Source organism: Pinus tabuliformis, chromosome 4_1, assembly GCF_031772625.1.
Source record: "Pinus tabuliformis cultivar Carrire ecotype Pingquan chromosome 4_1, CPIR1, whole genome shotgun sequence".
Classification (NCBI taxonomy): Eukaryota; Viridiplantae; Streptophyta; class Pinopsida; order Pinales; family Pinaceae; genus Pinus; species Pinus tabuliformis.
In genome coordinates this window covers 348,950,761-348,972,542 of record NC_142303.1, presented here as the reverse complement: position 1 = coordinate 348,972,542, position 21,782 = coordinate 348,950,761, and positions in this window count along the sequence as shown.

Genomic DNA, 21,782 nt, shown 5'->3' with positions numbered 1-21,782 from the left:
AATTATCGACATTTCATGCTCCATGTTACGAGGCACAAAAATGTCTATAACAATATCCTGAGCTCTTTCCTCTTTCTATTTTTCTTCCCCTAGACTTTGCACTTAAATCATTACTCGCTGTCTCACCGGAGCTTTTATGTCACATTTCCTCACTAAGGATAGCACCGACAACATCATCAAACTTTAAAGTACTAGATCCAGAAATAGAGTTACTAATGGCCATTACTAAACCATTCCAACTTTCTGGCAATGAGCAGAAGAATAAAAGAGCTCTAACTTCATCACCAAAGTTTACCCCTACAGAACTTAACTGACTTGTAACAGTATTAAAATCATTTAAATGGTTTGAAACAGATCCACCTTCTGATATCTTCATATTAAATAACCGTTTCATAAGAAATACCTTGTTTGAGGCCGAGGGTTTTTCATATAGTTTCGCCAACGCCTTAATCAAACCCTCTGTCGTTGTTTCCTTCGAAATTTTGAAGGCGAACAACGTTGCGAGGCACAACCGTACTGTTCTGAGTGTCTTTCTATCGAGATGGTTCCATTCTTCATTTGTCATACCCATCGGCATCTTTGTTTTTCCTCCCAATGGTAGGTACAGATCTTTCTGATACAAATAATATTCCATATGCATCTTCCACAATGACAATTTTTGGCCGTTAAATTTCTCAACCCTAAACTTATCATCTTCTTCCATTGCTCCTACTCGAACGAGGAACCCTTCTTTCCTATGATTTTATCAGCCAAATAGACCTTCGGCTCTAATACCAGTTGTTAGAAAAATATTATATATGACAAAGAAATGCAAGACATATAATATGCAGAAAAACACAAACACATAAACCAGAGAGACACAGATATACGTGGTTCAACCAGTTTTGGCTACGTCCACCCCGAACAGCCTGTCCTTCCTTTTTATTATCTAGCAAAATGAAGAGACACAACCTACAGCAGGTCCGTTGTAATATCCTTTGTTTTCTCTCACAATCTCACCTCTTTGTTTCTCGCTTGAAGAATACACATCTATTACATAGCCTCAATACAATGCCCTCATACAAAGAGAGGGGTTGCCTTCTAGGGCAAAAAGCCCTAACCTAAACATAAGTTCTACTGTCAGATCATCCGGCTAATGAATGGCCTAGATTGACTAGAAATTACTATACTTTTACAAGGCAATTTTACATCTATTTTTAGCTTTAGGGGTGCTTCCCCCAAAACCCGGGGGGGAATCAGGCCTCGCGAACCCCCGCGAGGGGGACAGGTCCCCGCCGCACCCCCCCCACCCCCCCGCATGTAGGGGTGTCCAAACTTCCTAGGGCATACATCCAGTTGAAACAAAGACCTCTAAATAATCATGCTCCACACCCAACAATCCACAGCTCATAAAATGCCTTAGCTCTGTCATCATAGAACCTCTCCGACAAGTACTTGTTCTTGAAGATCCTTTTAAATGCACACCAGGTCAAATCCTCTTCATGGATACCTTTGACATTGTTCACGTCTTCCCATCAAATATCTACTTTGCTTTCATTTTTTCTGAATAATCATGCAATCTAAAGAATTTCTTCATAACAAGAAACCATGCTTTTTCATCATGTGATTTCTTCATCTTTCCATTAAAGGTAGGTGGCTTTTCCTCGTTAAAATCATCTAGAAACTATCCACTATCACTCCTCCTATAAGGATGATGATGATGATGATCATGATGTCTATCAGAACCAAAACTGAACTAGTACCTGTTTCGATCACCTCACCTAAACGGAGTGTCCAATAGCCTACCATCTCTAATAGTGTCATATTTATCTGACCTGTGTCTACTAGGTGACCTACTACCATATGAACCATTAGTTCTATGTCCATGGCTAATCCAAAGTGGTCCCTATCGCTGAAAATTTGACAAACACTGAAGTGGTATCACATTCACCTCTACTTGTTTCTCTTGTGCATGCATAATTTTGTCATTGTCTAATTTGCAACTCCTTATTTCTTCCTCCAAGCTTCTCAATGTGTCTATCAAGTCAGAAGGGTGCCCCACACCACGCTGCCCATCTGATGCATAGGGAGATTCAATGTAGTATACCACCTTGCTAGCCATCTGATCTCTTTCCTGCAAGGCATACTATGTCAGCTAAACGAAACCACAACAAACCAATGTACCTTAGCATAATTCAGGGAGGATACCTTGTTTGCAAGATCATAAAATCAATTTGATACATGTATAACATAATCATAACATCATATAGAAATATATCAAATAAGTGTATCAACGCATAAACTCCATTCTAGATAGGGTCCAATCATTAATGCAACACCATATCAACAATATGTTCTATGACCTCATGCATGAAAACAACCATTACATCATTGTACACATTGCCACATGCAATTATCAACATGCATAAGAAATGCCTAATGAACTACACATACCTATGAACACATGTAGTTGAGCATAAGTGATCAGTTATTGTAATCAACCTACAAGATTGATACATGTACCAGAAACATTCAAGAATGCACCTCACATACAAGTATGTAGTCAAGAGACATATAATCAACATGTAAGCGGCATATAACCATATGCAACCAGTCATAAACTTCCAACAATGCATCCAACAAAATCACATCAAGCTCCTCATGACAACCTCATTAAAATCATGATCAACATGATTCAATGAAACAAGCACATGGAATGCAAGTGTAAGAGAAACACATGCAATTGACATGCATGCATGACCAAGCACCTTCACCCAAGGAGAGCGCAACAACACTCTGATACCAATGTGTAACACCCCATCCTCCTAGGCTCACTTAAGGAACCAACCAACTAGGAAAACATGTGATGAGAAAGGTTACTAAGGGATTCAATCTCCTATGTGACCTCAAGAAAATGGAGTCAACATAACTCATCAAACAAACCCATCCACATCAGCAACAACACCCTCAGGAGACATTTCAACCACTCAGACAGCTTGTCCTGAGTCCCACTGATGATTTAAGCCTTTTAACCCAAAGTCAGTCTCATGTTATAGGCAAGGCAATGACCAACAACTGAAATTCACTCTCATAGGGCTCTATGAAAGTGACTGTGGACTTTTCTCAGCAGACCTGTGCCAGCAACCCTGAGATTTGAGCTAATTTCTTGCCAAGAATCCCGGCTTCTGCCTAGATCTTTCTACAACATTCAAAATCATTCAAAGACATGAAAAAAATGTTGATAAACTAAAACCAACCTCAACACTATGCCTGAGGTAAATGGAAACTTTTTTTATATGGAATTCAATAGAAAATGATTGGGACCACGTAAATATACCCAAGTCAAGTTTAAGGGGGAGATTGTTAAGGTGTACACATGTCACACAAAATAGATCCTCCATTCTATACAACTCCATCTTAATTTTGTTCATATCCATACCACCACTTCTCTCAGTGCTCTATGATCCTTACAACTCTTACCCAATCCATACCTGATGACTTCCTTGCCTGTTTTGAATAAAAACCTCAATGAAGTGGAATGTAGCAACGACAGTTATGATTCAAATGATGGTTGTGGGTGAGTCAAAACCTCCAAGAATACATCTTCTAGTTATGTATAAGGACCCCTTTTTCATGTACATTGTTCAACAATCATCTAAGTGAAATCTCACATTCCCTCCCTCAAGCTATGATACCAGTACAACTGCCACCCTAATATCTCTCCAATTTCTCCATTCCACAACATGATGACTCCATGGGCCATTGCACTCCATGTATGGCTATGAAAACTCTTAAGGGCTTACAAAAATGTGTGCTCTTGTGCATCATGTCTATCTGAACATCAAGTCTTACAACTTCTTGGGGGAATATACCTCCATATAATAGGATTTCACAACTTAGACCAAAACCCTTAGGGTGTGCACACATCATACATACTAACTCCTTCATTCTAACCACTCCATCTTCATTCATTGTGTTCATATTCATACCACCACTTCTCTCAATCCCCTGTGATTCTAACATAATACTTAGTATAACCACTATTTAAAAATAAATAAAAGGAGGGGGAGGCTAGAGTGGGAGGGGCCTTTTTTTGTCCAGATGGAAAAGCATGGAAAACGTTTTCCTCTAGATTGGGAATAGCTATAATCAATCAGGCATAAGCATATGGATTATGGCAAGGGCCGAGATTGAAAACCATTGAAAGAATAACCCAATTATCTATTTTTGGGGACTCGCTTATTACAATTTTAAAATGTATACATTAAGCCAAAAACAAGGACCAAGATCTAAATCCAATATTGTAGAGATTTTTTTTAATATTTGATAAGTTCTTCCATATAAGGAGGGAAAACAATAGGCTGTAGATGATCAAGCAAATCAGGTTGTTACCTTGTAGCAAGGTGACCTTAGGGTGGATCAGGGTGCACTAAATGTCACACCCCATGAAATTATTTAAAGGAAGATCCTTGATTGACAGGAAGAAATCAGAGAAGAGTGAATTAACTAACATCATGATCAAATGGTTAATGTATATACTGGTACATTTTTTATGTCGAGGAAGGACCAGAGATTTGCTGGACCCTTCATCCTCCATATGGACATTTCTGAAAAAACATGATAGGACCAAGGACAGTTGGAAGGTCATGAGATGGGATTTAATGTAGAGAGGTAGTGAAGAAATGGCACCTTCTCAGTTCGAGGAGGATTGTTGTAGACTATTCGTGTGGGATTTTTTCTTGAGGCACGAAGTAGTGGAATTAAATCTAATTACATGAAGAGCATTAATGAATAGAATTGAAACAGAAGCGACCTCTATCACCATTAATTTGGAATTGATCCTAACTATAAGGATATGGTTAGGGAGAGCATACACATTGTGGATTGTAACTCACCCTCTCTATGATAATGTCATGGTTTCTCCATCTGGGAATGGAATGAGAGACTTGCTTGAGAATTCTTGTGTGTTTAAGAATGAAGTGGAAGAGATGATCTCGAGGATTGGAGGGCAAATTTTAACTAAAGCCAGGTCACATTTTTCCCTTGTGTTGGGTCAGTTAGAAGGCCTAAGGAAGGACTTGGAGATTGTCCAGACAAATTTGCAGATAATCATGACAAAGATTGAGAACTTGTTTTGGAAGGCGGAGAACTCACAAGAGAAAATGGGATTGTGGTAGTCTCAGTCCTGAAGCAAGCATTTGGTATCGGTGAAGGCGAAAACAATGAGAAAGCTAGGGATGACCAGGGAGTTCTTTCTCCAGAGATCCAACATGTGGTTGTGCAGAGTTATCCTTAGGATGCAGGTCAACAAGAGGAGGTCAAAGCAGTAGAGATGGAAGAAGCAAGATAACACACACTAGAATAAGATATTAATTAGTCTTTACTTATAGTAGTTAGACTATATATATAGTTTTTTTTATGTTATGCAAACATGTAAAGCTAAATGTTGTAAAAATGTTGAGTTAGAGACCTATAAAAACTCTTTGCCTCCAGTCAGAACTATTTTAGAAAAATATAGAAATAAAATTGATGTTGAATATATTAGTTCTGGTCAAATTCCAACTATTCAATAGAAATATAACCATTTCTTTTAAATAATAATAATAATTAAGAATTCTACTCAAATTCTTAAACCTTAATTTTCAAATCGTTAAGCTAATCTAAATATAAATTATATTTTTAAAACATTTTTTATTTCTTATTTTAGGATTTAAATTTAGTTTTGATTTCAATATGTGTCATGATGATTTTCTCGTAAATTATTTATTTACTTTCATCTTTTGAAATATAGAAAAGAATTGAAACCCTTTATTTAATGTTTTTTAAATTCTATATATTACTATATTAAATTTTATGAAGTTCAATGATACATTTGATATTATAAAATAATAAAAATAAAAATCAAGTGAAGAGTAGTTTAAAGGAAAAAATCCTCAAACAAAATTTATTCGGCTGTTACGAATACATGTCAAATATTTAACTTGCTGTTACCGATCATGACCCAATTTTTTGGGTAGGAAAGATTAAATTCATAACATCTTAACTATACTAGCCGTTCCAAGTGGTTTTGCATAAATTTAAAATAAAACATACCATGGCTAGGGAATTTGTCAGCAGAGGCTCCATCCCTACAATAGCAAACGAACGGCACAGCCGCAATTGAAACCAAAGTGTTGTAACCACATATCTGTTGAAGATAATGGAGAATATCCTAGAATACGTTGAGTTGGTTCATGTAACCTCAGGATAGGAATTAGTTTCTATTTCTTAGGATGCAGTTCTAACTTCCCTAAAACCATGTTTTCTATTTAATGTGTAATGTGCATGAACAATGTAGAGCATTCTACAGAGCCAGACTCTCCTAGTTCAAACTCTCTTTCATAGAGCTAACCAGTGGATTTTATTTTATTAATACAAACATTGCCATTTTTATCATGGTATTAGAGCGTGAGGGTTGAGGAACCTGTACGCTGGTTGGTGGGTGGTTCTTTGAACCAAGATCATCACAGTTGTGAGGAGGATAACTGCGATAGATCTGAAATCATCGCTGGTTATGAGTGTACCTCTGCAACGAGTGCACTGTAGCTCCTTCGTGCATATTTTAACCTTTTTTGTCGTAGGTATTTCGTGTACAGCTACAACAACATCGCAGGAAAGACAGATAGATCAACGACAATCATATAAATCATAGAATCTGTGTGGGGAAGCCAAGAACAAGGCTGTAGCTGTTAGAAAAGCTGTGTGGGGAAGCCAAGAACAAGGTTGTAGCTAACAACAGGAGGTTGTCTGGAGGCTAAGAAGTAAGCCACAGTGATCTGCTGGTGTCTTGCGAAGAACAGTGATTTGTCTCTGTCACAAATCTGGGGTAAATTTAACATCTTTTACCTGTCGAATTTTCTCTTAATTGCCAAGATGAATAACAATATGTTTGAAGCATGCTTGAATGAGCATAATAAGCTCGATGGTTCCAATTATGCAAATTGGAAATTCAAGATGCAGACTCTGCTAAAGTGCAGAGTGCTTGGACGATCGCGAATGGGGATGAGCTGAGGCCGGCGGCTAGATCAGCATCGATCCCAGATTGGGAAAAGTGAGAAGGTAGAGCAAGGACACTGTTGAAGGTGTCAGTTAAAGACTGCATCATACCTCACATTAGAGAATGTAAGACAGCTAACGAGATCTAAGGAATTCTGAAGGAGTTATATGAGATAAGGAATTCAAATCATCTTATGTTCCTCAAGAGTAAGATCCTATCCCTGAAGATGGAGGAGAATGAAACAATTGCTTCATTCGTAGCAAGGATCAAGGATCTAAATAACAAATTAGCAGACATTGGTTATACAGTTGACAATACATATCTTGTAACCATTACAATGAATGGTGTCACTAATGATTACCAAATGTTCATCACCGGGATAAATGCCAGAGAGAAGAACCCAAAATTTGAAGAGCTGATAAGAATAATGATGCAGGAAGAAGAAAGAAGATCATCTCTGAAGCCCCAGAGTGCCAATCTTGCATTGATGGTGAAGAAAATCTTCGTGAAAGGGAAATAAAGTCCACAACAGTAAAACGGAGCAAACTCACACAAAAGACTGAATCAGACCCAAGGTATGCATCCGAATAGAAACTACTCTGAAACTAAATGTTTTTATTGCAAAAAACTGGGTCATATTGCCAGGGAGTGTAGGAAAAAGAAATATCATGAAGAACAACAAAAGCAGAAAAGACATGCAGGTCATCTAGCGAATGGTGATCAAGTGTAGAATTTCAGATTTCTCATGGCAGATCGTGATGAAAATGTTGATGTAGACATCTGGTATGTAGATTCAGGAGGATCGACACACATGACAGGGAATCAACACTGGCTTGAAGATTTTAAAGAAATCAATGAAGGCGTGCAGATTTACCTAGGTGATGACAGAAGTCATCAAATCAAAGGATGTGGGAAAGTTTTTGTCATTCTACCTAATGGTAATATCAAAGAAATTTATAATGTTATGTATGTGTCTGGTATAACAATGAACTTGATTTCTGTATCCATGATTACAGATCAAGATCTGAAAGTTGAATTCTTTAAATCTAACTGTTATATTAAAGATCTGCTAGATGGCATGAAAACAATTGCTACAAGAATCCGAACAGGAGGTTTGTACAAGTTGGATGTACGACCTACACCAGTTCTAGCATTGACAACAGTGAGCTTGACTACAGAAGAGCTTTGGCATTAGATGTTTGGCCACATCAACTACAATGATTTGTTATTACTACAAAAGAAGAAAATGGTAAGAGATCTTCCTATGCTAAAACATGTACATAATGATTGTGATGCTTGTACATTAGGAAAAATGCATAGAGAAGAATTCCCTATTCGAGTAGAAAAGAAACAGAGGGATGTACTTGAATTAGTGCACACAGATCTTTGTGGACCCATGCAGACAAAATCATTAGGATGTGCACTGTATTTCCTACTATTTATTGATGACTGTACGAAGTTTTCTTGGGTGTATTTCTTAAATAAGAAGAGCCATACATTCAAATACTTTAAGCAGTTTAAAAATATGATTGAAAGAAAAACATGGAAACAGATAAAAATTCTCCACTCTGATCAAGGGGGAGAATTCAGAAAGGATGAGCTTATTAGGTATTGTAAATATCATGGAATTTTGCAGCAATTCATAGTACCCCATACTCCATAGTAGAATGGAGTAATAGAAAGAAAGAACAAAGCACTAGTGGAATGTGATAGAAGTATGTTGAAATGTAAGAATCTTTCAAATGGTTTTTGGGCTGAAGCAGTGGATACTGCAGTTTATTTGAAAAATAGGAGTCCTACAAAAGGTCTTGAGTCTAAAACTCCTTTTGAAGCACTATATGGATATAAGCCTGCAGTAAAACACTTAAGAATATTTGGATCTAAAGCATTTGCCCACATTCCAGAGGAAGATAGAAGAAAATTAGATTCAAAAGCCATCAAATGTACTTTTATAGGGTATTGTTCATCATATAATGCAAACAGATTATTTAATCCCTCTACTCACAATATCTTTGTCAGTAGAGATGTTAAATTCCATGAGTAGCATCATGACGAATTTGATGTGCACTATGAGGAATGGGACATTTCTTACTTTGTGGAAGAAAAATCACAGAACAATCAGGGTCAGCAGCAGACAAAAGAAGAGGATGAACAACAAAAACAACAACAACAACAACAACAATGGCAGCAGCAACAACAGCAACAACAAGAAGAAATAAATGATGATCAAATAAGGTTTGAAGCCACCACCCCACCACTCAGGAGATCAGGTAGGAAAGCTCAAATGCATACAAGATATAGGGGAAATGCTTTTATAACTAGTATGATGAATGTGGTTGAACCGTCTAGTTATAAAGAAGCAAATGAATGTAGTGAATGGAAAACAGCCATGGAACAGGAATATGATTCAATAATCAGAAATAACACTTGGGAATTGGTTGAACTTCCTAGAGGAAAACAGACCATAGGTTGTAAATGGTTATATAAATTGAAGATTAATGTAGATGGAACTATAGAAAAACTAAAAGCTAGGTTGGTAGCGAAGGGGTACTCACAAAAAGAAGGAATAGACAATGAAGAAACCTTCGCCCTTGTAGCTAAATTGAAAAATATCAGAATGTTAATTGCTTTAGCTACTAAGAAACATTGGATGGTGCACCAACTAGATGTAAAGTCTGCATTTTTGAATGGAGAACTAAAAGAAGAGGTTTACCTAGAGCAACTAGAAGGGTTTGTCCAGAAAGGAAAAGAACATTTAGTCTGTAGATTGAAGAAAGCACTTTATGGACTAAAACAAGCTCCCAAGTCTTGGTATGAGAAGATTGATTCATTTTTTTTGCAAGTTGGCTATAATAGAAGTAAGAATGACCCTAATCTTTACACCATGAAAGATGAACAAGGGTGCGTCGTGTTGATTTCATTATATATAGATGATTTGATAATTACATGTGATGCTACATATCTAATCAATGAAATCAAGCAATAGATGTCACAGGTGTTTGAAATGAAGCACCTCAGTGAACTCAGATACTATTCAAGTCTTGAGATCTGGAGAGATTCATGTTAAACATTTTTGTCCCTATGTCAAATGCCTGTTAGAAAGGTTTAGGATGGATCAATGTAAGCCTGCACCAGTACCATTGCAGCGAAACATCAAATTGCAGTGTGAAGATGGCTCAAAAGTGGCAGATGCAACACTTTACAGACAGCTGGTTGGGAGTCTAATCTACCTAACCACCACTAGACCTAATTTAGCTTATGCAGTCAGTGTGCTAAGTCAATTTATGTCTAAGCCACTTGAAAGCCATTGGAATGCAGCGAAAAGTGTTTTGAGGTATCTACAAGGGATTGTAGATTACGTGTTATTTACACTGACTCTTCTGATGTTAGATTGGTAGGATTCGTAGATTCAAATTGGGTTGGAAATGTAGATGATCGAAGATCTATAATAGGTTATGCATTCAACCTTGGATCCGGGGTGTTCACATGGAGCAACAAGAAGCAGAACACAGTCTCCTTCTCCTCAGTGGAAGTAGAGTATCAAGCCAGGTGTGCAGCAACGTGTGAGGTAGTTTGGTTGCGAAGACTTCTCCAAGATGTTGGGGAAGAAGAGACAGACGCAACAACAATCATATGTGACAATCAAAGTTCAATCAAACTTGCCAATAATCCGGTGTTTCACAAAAACACTAAATATATTGATACACAATTCCACTTTGTCAGGGAGAAAGTGCAATCTAAAGAAATCCATTTGGAATATTGTAATACATGTGATAATGTTGCATACATTTTCACTAAGCCTCTTGGAAAAGTTAAGTTTCAAATGTTTAGGAAGATGTTAGGCATATTTGTGAACCCACTGTCCCTTAAGGGGGAGTATTGAAGATAATGGAGAATATCCTAGAATAGGTTGAGTTGGTTCATGTAACCTTAGGATAGGAATTAGTTTTTATTTCTTAGATGTTGTTCTAACTTCCCTAAAACCATGTTTTCTATTTAATGTGTAACGTTCATGAACATTGTAGAGTGTTCTACAGAGCCAAAATCTCTTGGTTCAGTGTTATGCTCTTAACCTGCAAAACGATACTAGAATACCAAATATGCGAAGAAATATACCTAGAACATAGAACAGTGAGAAATAACAGAAAGTATTTTATTATTCAGAAAGCAATGTTCACTTGCCTCTTCGAGGGGGCAACCTCCAATAGAGCAGAGCTCGATTAAAAAATAAGACATGATGCTCCTCGCAGGGAGTCTCTATCCTTAATATAGGATTTATACATGCAATACCATGGGGCAATACCATGGTTCTTATTAATACCATCTATCTAATACCATGGCCCATTTGCAACTAACTATGGTCCCGTCATTAAATGTGGGTTAACCAATTACAATTATTAATATGGGCTTTATTGACTCTTTACTTAACTATAACTATGACTCGATCCTATTACATAAATAAGGGGGTTAGGGTGGGACCCTAACATGCCCTCCCCCATAAGAATAGCCTTGTCCTCAAGGCTGAAGCTGCGGAAACTGCTGAAGAATAGTGGCTGGTTCCCAGGTTGCATCTTTCGAAGAGGTGTCTTTCCACTTGACGAGGACTTCCTTGATCATGCGGCCATGCAGGTGCCGTTCTTGTGTGTCCAGGACCTGTTCAAGTTGGAGCTAGATTGACCCTTCTTCATCCAGTTCAGGTAGACTGGTTTGAATTCTACAATTGTTCCCAATCACTTTCTTGAGGCATGAGACATGGAAAACCGGATGGATTTTTGCAGTGGGTGGCAAAGCTAGCTTGTAGGCCACTTCTCCAATGCGCTGAAGTACTTGATATGGTCCGTAGAATTTTGGAGATAGTTTTTGACAACCCTTTTCTTTGAGTGATGTTTGCTTATATGGTTGCAGCCTCAAAAATACATGATCCCCTTCTTGAAATTGGAGTTCTGAGCGATGCTGATCTACCTGTTGCTTCATGTAGTTTTGAGCTTGATGAAGATTCTCTCTAGGATGGGCAAGCATGTTTGTGCGGTTCTATAGGAGTTGATCCACTGCTTGTACCTTTGAGCATCCCTTGATATAAGAAGTAGGGGAAGGAGGGGGTTGACCATAAACTGCTTCCTATGGAGTCATTTTGGTGGTGGCATGATAGTTGGTGTTATACCACCATTCAGCTAGAGGTAACCACTATACCCAGAGATGTTGCTTTTCTGAAGTGAAACACCTAAGGTAGGTTTCCAGACATTTGTTGACTTCTTCAGTTTGACCATCAGTTTGTTGGTGATAGGAAGTACTGAGTTTTAGTTGGGTACCTTATAGCCGGAAGAGTTCCTGCCAAAAATTACTGGTGAAGACCAGGTCACGCTCAGACACAACGGAAGTGGGCATGCCATGCAATTTGAAGATCAGATCCATGAAAGATTAAGCGACCAAAGTTGGTGTAAAAGGGTGGGGTAAGGTGCAAAAATGAGCATACTTAGAAAGTCTATCCACAACCACCATGATGACTGACTTGTTTCCTGACTTTGGAAGACCTGTAATGAAATCCATAGAAACCTTTGTCCATATTGATGCCGGGATGGGCAATGGTTGTAATGTGCCTGGTGCTTTGATTGTCTCTCCCTTGTGGCGCTAACAGATATCGCATTCCGCTACAAAAGTAAGAATGTCCTTTTTCATGCCTGTCCAAAAAAATGATCTTTGAGTGCGAGCATACGTCTTCTGAAAGCCTGAATGTCCTGCAGGGGGGGATGAGTGCAACTCCACCAAAATGCCGCTTTTGATGGTGGATGTTGGTGATATTACTACTATGTCCTTGTAGCGAAGAATCTCATCCTGCCATATGTAGCCCTCGGTTGAATTTGGATCCGCCTGCAATTGAGTAATGAGTTGGGAGAGCCAGGGATGTGAAAACCATTCCCTCTGAGCCTCTTCAATCCATTCTAGAATGGGAAGGGAAATTGTGAGCAAGGTACTTTCCTCCTCAAATTGGCGAGATAATGCATCTGCTACAATATTTTCACGCCCTTTCTTGTAAATTATCTCATAATCATATCCGAGCGTTTTGGCGAGCCATTTATTTTGTTGTGGTGAGGATAGGAGTTGCTCCAAAAAATATTTAAGGCTTTGAAGGTCTGTGCAGATTTGGAAGCATCGCCCCAATAAGTAAGGTCATGAGGTATCTACTGCATGTAAGATGGCCATCATCTCCTTCTCATAGGTAGATTGTCCTTGATTCCTCCCACTTAGTTTTTGGCTTGTGAAGGCCAAAGGTCAACCTTCCTGCATTAAGACCACCCCAATACCCATACCCGAAGCATCACATTCAATGACAAAAGATTTGGTGAAGTTGGGTAGTGCTAAGACTGGAGTGGAACACATGGCATTTTTTAGAGCTATAAAGGCCTGTTGTGCTTCATCATTCCAGACGAATGAATTTTTCTTGAGGATTTGAGTGAGGGGCCTTGCAATGTGACCATAATTGCGGACAAATTTGCGATAGTAGCCCGTGAGACCCAAAAATCCTGTCAGGCTCTTTAAGGTCTTCGGTTGAGGCCAATCTTGCATTGCCTAGATCTTTTTGGGGTCCACCCTGACACCTTCACACCCCACAATGTGGCCCGAATACTCAACTTCTTCCATTCCAAAAGAACACTTGGACATCTTAACAAATAATTTATGCTCACAGAGCAGTTGCAAGAGCCGATCTACATGTTGAAGATGTGCGGCCCAAGTGCAATTGTAGATAAGGATGTCATCGAAGAAAACAAGGACAATTTTTTTTAGATATGGTTTGAGCAGGTGGTTCATAAGGCTCTAGAAAGTAGATGGGGCATTACAAAGACTGAATGGCATGACCAGGAACTCATAATGGCCTTCATGAGTTCTGAAAGTAGTCTTTGGAATGTCGACTTCTTTCATGCGAATTTGGTGGTAGCCTGAGCAAAGATCAAGCTTAGTGAAGAATTGAGCCCCATTTAGTTCATCCAGCAAATCATCAACAACTGGGATGGGAAATTTATCTTTGACTGTCAACTTATTGAGGGCCCTGAAGTCTGGACACATATGCCATTCTCCATCTTTCTTGAGCACCATGACCACCGGTAATGAATAAGGACTAATGCTGGGACAAATGATGCCTGCTTCCAAAAGTTCCTTGATTATTTTTTCTATTTCATTCTTTTGGGTGAACGGATATCTATATGGGCACACATTTGGTGGTTGGGCCCCTGGGACCAAAGTGATGCTATGATCATGTTCCCCTCTCGAGGGTGGAAGCTCATGAGGCTTGTCAAAGACTGGCAGATGGTTATTTAAAATTTGTTGGCATTAAATTGAGCTATAACTCCATGATGGCCCTCTTTTAACAATTTTTCCATCCGATGTGAGCTGATGATAGAGGGAGCTCCCGCTTGGAGTCCGCGAAGGGTATGTGTGTGGTTGTTCTGCTTAAAGCTCATATATAACTCCTGGAAATCCATTGTGATTGGACCAAGTGTGCGAAGCCATTCAACACCTAGGACAATGTTGCACCCTCCCATGTGTATGGAAAATATGTGGGTCTTTAACTGATAATCCCCCATTTGAGGTTTGACATTTTCACAGTGGCCTTCACATTTCATTGTTCCCCCATCAACAATTTGGATTTGGAAGTTAGAAACTACTCATACAAAACAATGCACTACTTCTGCGACTCTTTGATGGATAAAATTATATGTACTTCCACTATCAATCAAGACTACTACTGGGTGATACTTAATAAAACCTTTGATTTTGAGAGTTTGAGGCGAAGAAATCCTTGCCAAAGCATACAATGAAATAACTAGTTGTTTAGGTACATTGTCCTTATGGTTATCCTCTTCTTCCTCCTCTGGTTCCTCAAGTGGTGGGGCTTCCTCCGATGAGCTGTGATCAGTAGCATCAATTTGAAAAAAATTGGGCTCATTGCATTTATGCCCGGGGGAGTATTTTTCATTACAGTAGTAACATAATCCTTGCTTTCTTCTTTCCGCCATTTCTATAGGTGGCACCTTTTGAACTTTGAGTGTTTGGTAGTGCTATGAGCCTGTGGATAGATTTGATGGATCTGAGAGATCTGAATGGCTGATCGGATAGATCTGAAGGGTGGAACAGATTGCTGCTGTGGATTTCATGGATCTAATAGATCTGAATTACTGCTCTGATAAATCTGAACTGCGGGACTGATTGTTGCTGTTGCTGCAAAACCCCACTTGTGAGATTTAATCTGGCAGAGATTATGCATGATCCAGAGATAGAGAAGGGAACTATGGTCTCAAGGAGTGTCAGGTGCTACAAATCACAATATACATAAGGGTCTGATAGTAGTACTCGACACAATTTTTCAGAGCACTAACTAAAGAGGATCAACTGTACCCTTAGCCGCTCAACTCGATTACCCTATTGTACGGGTGAGTAATCTCTCTGAGTGCTGTTCTAGGTGTACTATAACAGCAAGACGGCCGACGGTTTATCTATGGCAAGGTTTCAAGGGAGCTAGGGGGCTTCTGATATACCTAGAGGGTACTTGGAAGACAGTCCATGCGCAGTTCTATCTAATGTGCTACTACTTGAAGGGGTACCCACAAGGGTTACAAGGGAGTCCAACAAATGTGACCACCTATTGTATTTCCTGCGTGCATGCCTCCCCAAATCCGAAAGTTTATGCGCTCAACGACAGATCCTGTGGTTTAAAAATGCCGGAACACGTCTCTAGCTAAAAAAAAAAAATATTGCTAAAAAATGGAGATCCCACCGGCCCTGGAAAGCACTCTGATACCACTTGTCATGCTCTTAACCTACAAGACAATACTAGAATACCAAATATGCGAAGAAATATACCCAGAACATAAAACAGTGAGAGATAACAACAAGTATTTTATTATTCAAAAAGCAATGTTCACTTGCCTCTTCGAGGGGGCAACCTCCAATAGAGCAGAGCTCGATTACAAAATAAGACAAGATGCTTCTCGCCGGGAGTCTCTATCCTTAATATAGGATTCATACATGCAATACCATGGGGCAATACCATGGTTCTTATTAATACCATCTATCTAATACCATGGCCCATTTGCAACTAACTGTGGTCGCGTCATTAAATGCGGGTTAACCACTTACAATTATTAATATGGGCTTTATTGACGCTTTACTTAACTATAACTATGACTCGATCCTATTACATAAATAAGGGGGTTAGAGTGGGACCCTGACATTCAGACTCTCTTTCGTAGAGCTAACTAGTGGGTTTTATTTTATTAATACAAACATTGCCATTTTTATCATGATTTGCTTTACAGGATCTCGAACTATTAATGTCGCAAGAACTGGTAATTGTTCCGGAAGAAATGCCGAAGTCGAATTATCCTTTTCATACGAGCAATAGACACTAGCATTACATCTCGGGAGATGTAAGTGATCCTTGTCCTTATATTTGTCAGGAACTCTATAGCCGTTAATGTGAAGCCCGTGCCTTCAAATTCTGAAGACTATCGGATTATTAATGCTAGGATCCAAAAATTGACAATCATGACCCCTTGTGATAAGTAATGTATAAATCAATACATATGCCATAAGAGATGCCATCACACAGTGCAGGGTGGGACGGGTTCGGAAATATTTAGCGCAAAGACTTGAAGTGGATAATACTTTTTGGAAAATTAACATCACGGTGAAGACTCTGAGGTGGGCAACAACAGTTTTCGTGAATGTTACAACTTTGTGATCATGGAGTCACGAGTGAATATAACAGATATGGTAGGCTCACACTATAACCAATACACTAAGATGAATGGTATTTCCAGCAATCTAATCCACACAAATGTGGATAACACTGTTCGAAGTATAAATATAGGTAGAGTTTGCTAATACGATGTATATGACTATTTGGAGCCTAGAAATATTAAAAATATGAAAAGTAGCTGAAAAATATGAATATTAGGACGTAAGAAGCACGTTTTTGCAAGCGAATATCAAAATGTTGAAAAGTAGCTGCACGCTACATGGATGTAGACATTTATCTTGTTTGTACTGAAAAAGCAAGTAAATAAACCAAAGACCAAACAGCGAAAACAATGCAGATTAGAAAGAAAGAAATAAGATTTTCGTAAAACAAGAGAAAAGGCTTCCTTATTGCAGTCTATCGATGAAACTTCTGGAAAATGAGATGGTAGATTAGCTATGTAAATTAACCCCTCGATAAAATTATATAGATATTAATCCATTAAAAAACTGTATGATAAAATTACTTTAGGATACATATTATAGTGTCATATATATATAAACTAAATTATAATAATGATCATCATTATTGTTAATTAAGTTGATACACATGTTTATTTCAAAATAAGTTTATAATAATAATAATTATTATTGTTAATTAGGTTGATACACATGTTTATTTCAAAGTAAATTTATATATATAAACTAAATTATAATAATATTTTTAAATTAGCACAATTATTATTATTAATTAGGTTGATAGATATTTTTATTTCAAAATAGGTTTTTTAAAATTTTATTTTAATTGTCAGTAATTCTTAGGTGGATGATACACACTTAACCTCAGAATATAATGAAATATTCATCTTAATATTCACAATCCAACTTTATATCTAAGTTAGTTATGTTCTTTTAAATAATTTATCTCAAATTAACTAATTAAAGAAAATGTCATATCAACACATGTCATATTGGGTATGTGATATTGATAAGTCATAGTATTGTAACAAAAACTGTTTACAAGTTAATAAACTAGCAATTGCACCACATGTTGCAAAGGAAACACCGTAAGGCGATAACGTATGAAAGAGTGGCATAAAAGTCATCACAAGCAGCAAATGTGAGATAAAGAGAAAGTGAGGGACATATCCATAAGGTATCACCTCCCAAAGCCTAAGGCAATCAAAATGTCAGGAGTTCATGGCAACCAAGAAGAAACAGAGAACCAAAGAAGTTATTTAAGCCATGAAATAAATTAAGGAACTCCTAAAACAAGAAAGAAATGATTCACCTATTGTATCACATCTTCTAGATATAAATTTGAGCAACAGATCTCGAATCAAAATCAGGCGATCAGGGACAAAATGTTTCTGGACCAGGGAGAAAGAACACTAATTATAGAAGAGAATCCCAAACTAAATCCAATAGAGGACCATTTTTGTCAATGTAACAGTTCTCTTTTTCCCTTCATTGGCCCTTTTCTCATATCACATGGGAATCATGTCAACAACCATAATTACTTAATAGAAATCTATATAATCCCATCAGTTTTGGTAATACCAACTTTGCCTTAGTGAAAAGAGTATTGAGCTTAGGATCATACAACGATGTAGACACGATCCTTAAGTGTATTGAACAACTTTAAAAATGTGTAAAACAATTTGCTATAGTCTATTTTTCTTAGTATTAATTAGATTCCAGAATGAATAACGACGAATTGAATTTTAAATCAATTTACATTCTAGAATTATAAATGATAAATTTAATTTTTAAATCAATGTAAATTCTAGAATGATGAATGATGAATATGGATCAATGTATTTCATTATTTAACTCAATTATGTATGGATCAATATATTTATGTTTTCATTATTGAATATGAATTTGAATTATATATATATATATATATATATATATTGAAAAAAATTGTATGCCCTTGTGTCTCTCTATCCCCCCTAAATTTTCCTAAAATTTGAAGGTACTCCCACACGTCCCGCCTGTGCATCTTCGTGCACCTGTGTTGCCAGTCCCAAAGCATTGGTGGAACATTGATAATAACAACTAAAACCCTAAATTTTATAACCTAAGTCACTAAGGTGACTTTATCAAAAATATAAGTGTTACATTATAACACCAAAAAGTGGGACATTCGAATGCCCACTACAATGAACTTTCATGACAAAACATCAAAGCTACAAACTTTTAAGCAATTTATCAATGATTTCTTCTATATATCAATGTGAAAAAGGGTCAAATCAGCATTGAGTTTTAATTTCTTAGCACATTTTTTGTTTTTATTTCATGTTTATCATTTCTAGCATTTAACTTAAAGATAAGGACCCCTTTATCCCCCCATCCCCCATTGGGTGTCTCCACATGTCCCCATAGTGCATTTCCCCACTCCCAGATCCCCACATCCTAAAAGCATAGTGAAACATTGATATGATCTTCAAATGAGGATTAGAAAGCAATGATAGAAGAAAATGAGATGAGCCTGGATTAGGCAGTAATGCTAGAAAAAAAAATAAGTCAAGATCCCAAAGAGAATACCGAATGGATCTATGAAGATTTCAAACATATGAATTTTGAAAATTGTAATCCCAAGACTCTAATAGAAACTTATGAAAGTTCAAGAATGAAATGTGAGAAAGAAATGAGAACAAAAATACTAAGATGAAATCACACAATTACAACAAATACAAGTGTTTATTACCCCTAACATTAAAAAACTCTACTATACATTAGATGTATGTATACTATTACATAGGAAACAAAATTTGTATATATATAGATTGAAGGAAAAATTTAAAATAAGAAATGCCAAAAGATATGTACAATATCCAATCCATGTATGGCATCATGCACACCTTTGACTTCAAGCATGATCTCACAACCAAAACTCTGACCTAAATGTCACATGTGGTATTTTAAAACTAACAAAAGAACAATATATAATGGTGTTGTCCCTTAAATCACACATAACAACAATCATGAAAATTAAGATGCATCACAACATGTAACAAACCACATCCCCGTGAGTATGCTTACATTAGTAAAAAAATTGGTAGTTTACAATATAAGCACCCCATGTGAGCATCCAATGTAGGCCATCCAAATGTCTTCCCATTGCACAAATTCCTTCTTTTCAAAAATCCAAAAAAGTTAAAATCATTATTTGATTATTAGTTTACAAAATTGAGTATATTATCTCACTCATAGTTCACAAAGTTAAAAACAGTATCCAATTGATACTGTAAAAGGTAAATTATTATCATGGTTACAAATTAATTATTTTGAGATTTTAAAATGATGCCCCTTCCACACCTAAAACAACTCTAGCCCCTTTCACAATATGACGAACCCTTGAACCAAAGTGGGCATAGTTGAAGCTATATTACACAACTATTAAGCTTTTTTTAACTATAAACCACTCAAAAAAAAAGAATTTTTTTTTATCCTTTCTCTCATGAAAACAAAAAAGAACTAGGTAACTACAGGCAGTATATGAGCTTTAGCCTATGAGACTAAACTAACACCTCTAGTTGTCTTTATTTCTCTATGAAAAAGGTACTTTTCCTATGTACAGTTGGTTTTATTTCGATAGAGTAGCTACAATTTCTTGCCACTTATGAGGTAATAACTCCTTGTTTGCACTTTTTTTTTTCATATTAATATAATATTATTATCTTTACAACAAGGAGTTCCATAAAAAATGCCCCCATAGGTCTCATGATACTTTTCCACACAGCTTAAAACTTAAACTTTGTGAGATCAGCTTGCAATTTCTCTATTGGTTCACTTCATACTCTACAAATAACTACTAAAAATGTGAGAATGCAAATCTTATCAATGAGATATATTTAATTTATTTTGCACACGAGTTCACAAACACCTTAAAATGGTCATCATATTCATGCACATTGATGAAAATGTTTTATTGAATGTATATCCAATCAATGCCATGCAAATACTAAGACTGATGAGAAGCCTTATGTAAACCTTGAACACAATGCATTTGAAGTGTTGACATAATTGTATCATAAAACAACATTTAGTTATAAAGTGCACTAGACTCAAAATTTGTTTCCAACCATGATGTTGATCTAAATTCTCAATGAAACTCTAAATAAAGCCACAAAACAAACTAGCTTGCTTGGAAATTTTAAGCTCACGCAATTCATTTTATGCAGTTGGAAAATGTGTGGCGATTGTTCCAACCACGGTCTTATCAGGGTAATATTATCATTACCCGTTATAACCAGGGTTGTTTTCATCATTATTATCACGATGCTTTGTAATAGCAAGACTTCTACCTCCGAAATCAAATCATTCAACAAAGAGTACAACCACTCTTCTTCCTTGTGGAAGAGTACAAGAAAATGTAGCTTGATTTATCATCTTGTGGGATTTGCATATTGGTCAGTCAGTTTATTGTCTGAAGTAATACTAAGTTTATATATTTTAGGTGATCTAAATTGGATCCTAAAGAACTCTCTAAGTTTTCATAACTCTGTAAAATTCATGCGAAAGTTTCAAAGACTTACAAAGGTCGAGTTTATCATACATATCCTCAAACAGTTGTAACTTGTGAGCAGTGCCAAGCAACGAGGACCCTCGGTCAAATGCGCCGACCGTTGGCCCACGGTAACGCGCGTTGCCACGAAACAACAAAACGGGAAGCCTTTTTGAGAAACGGGGGAGGTTTCTGATATGCGATTAATGGCAGGTTGCTAATCGCATATCGCGGGGAAAACCCCTCAGAGAAGAAAAAGCCTCGAGCGAATTGGACCCGAAAAGTCAAAAACCGTACAGAATTTGCCAATTCCGTTAGATGCGGGTCCCATACGAAAATCGGTAGGATATCAGAAAGGCTTCGAGAAGTAAGCGGTTTCAACCAAGTCCCGGCCGATGCCACACACTAGGTGCCACGCATCTGGCGGAAAAGAGAGAAAACCGCTCAAATTGGACGGGTAAACGTTATGCAACTTACCTACCCGATATGGACAGAGATCGTAGCATCTGGAGGCTCCAGATC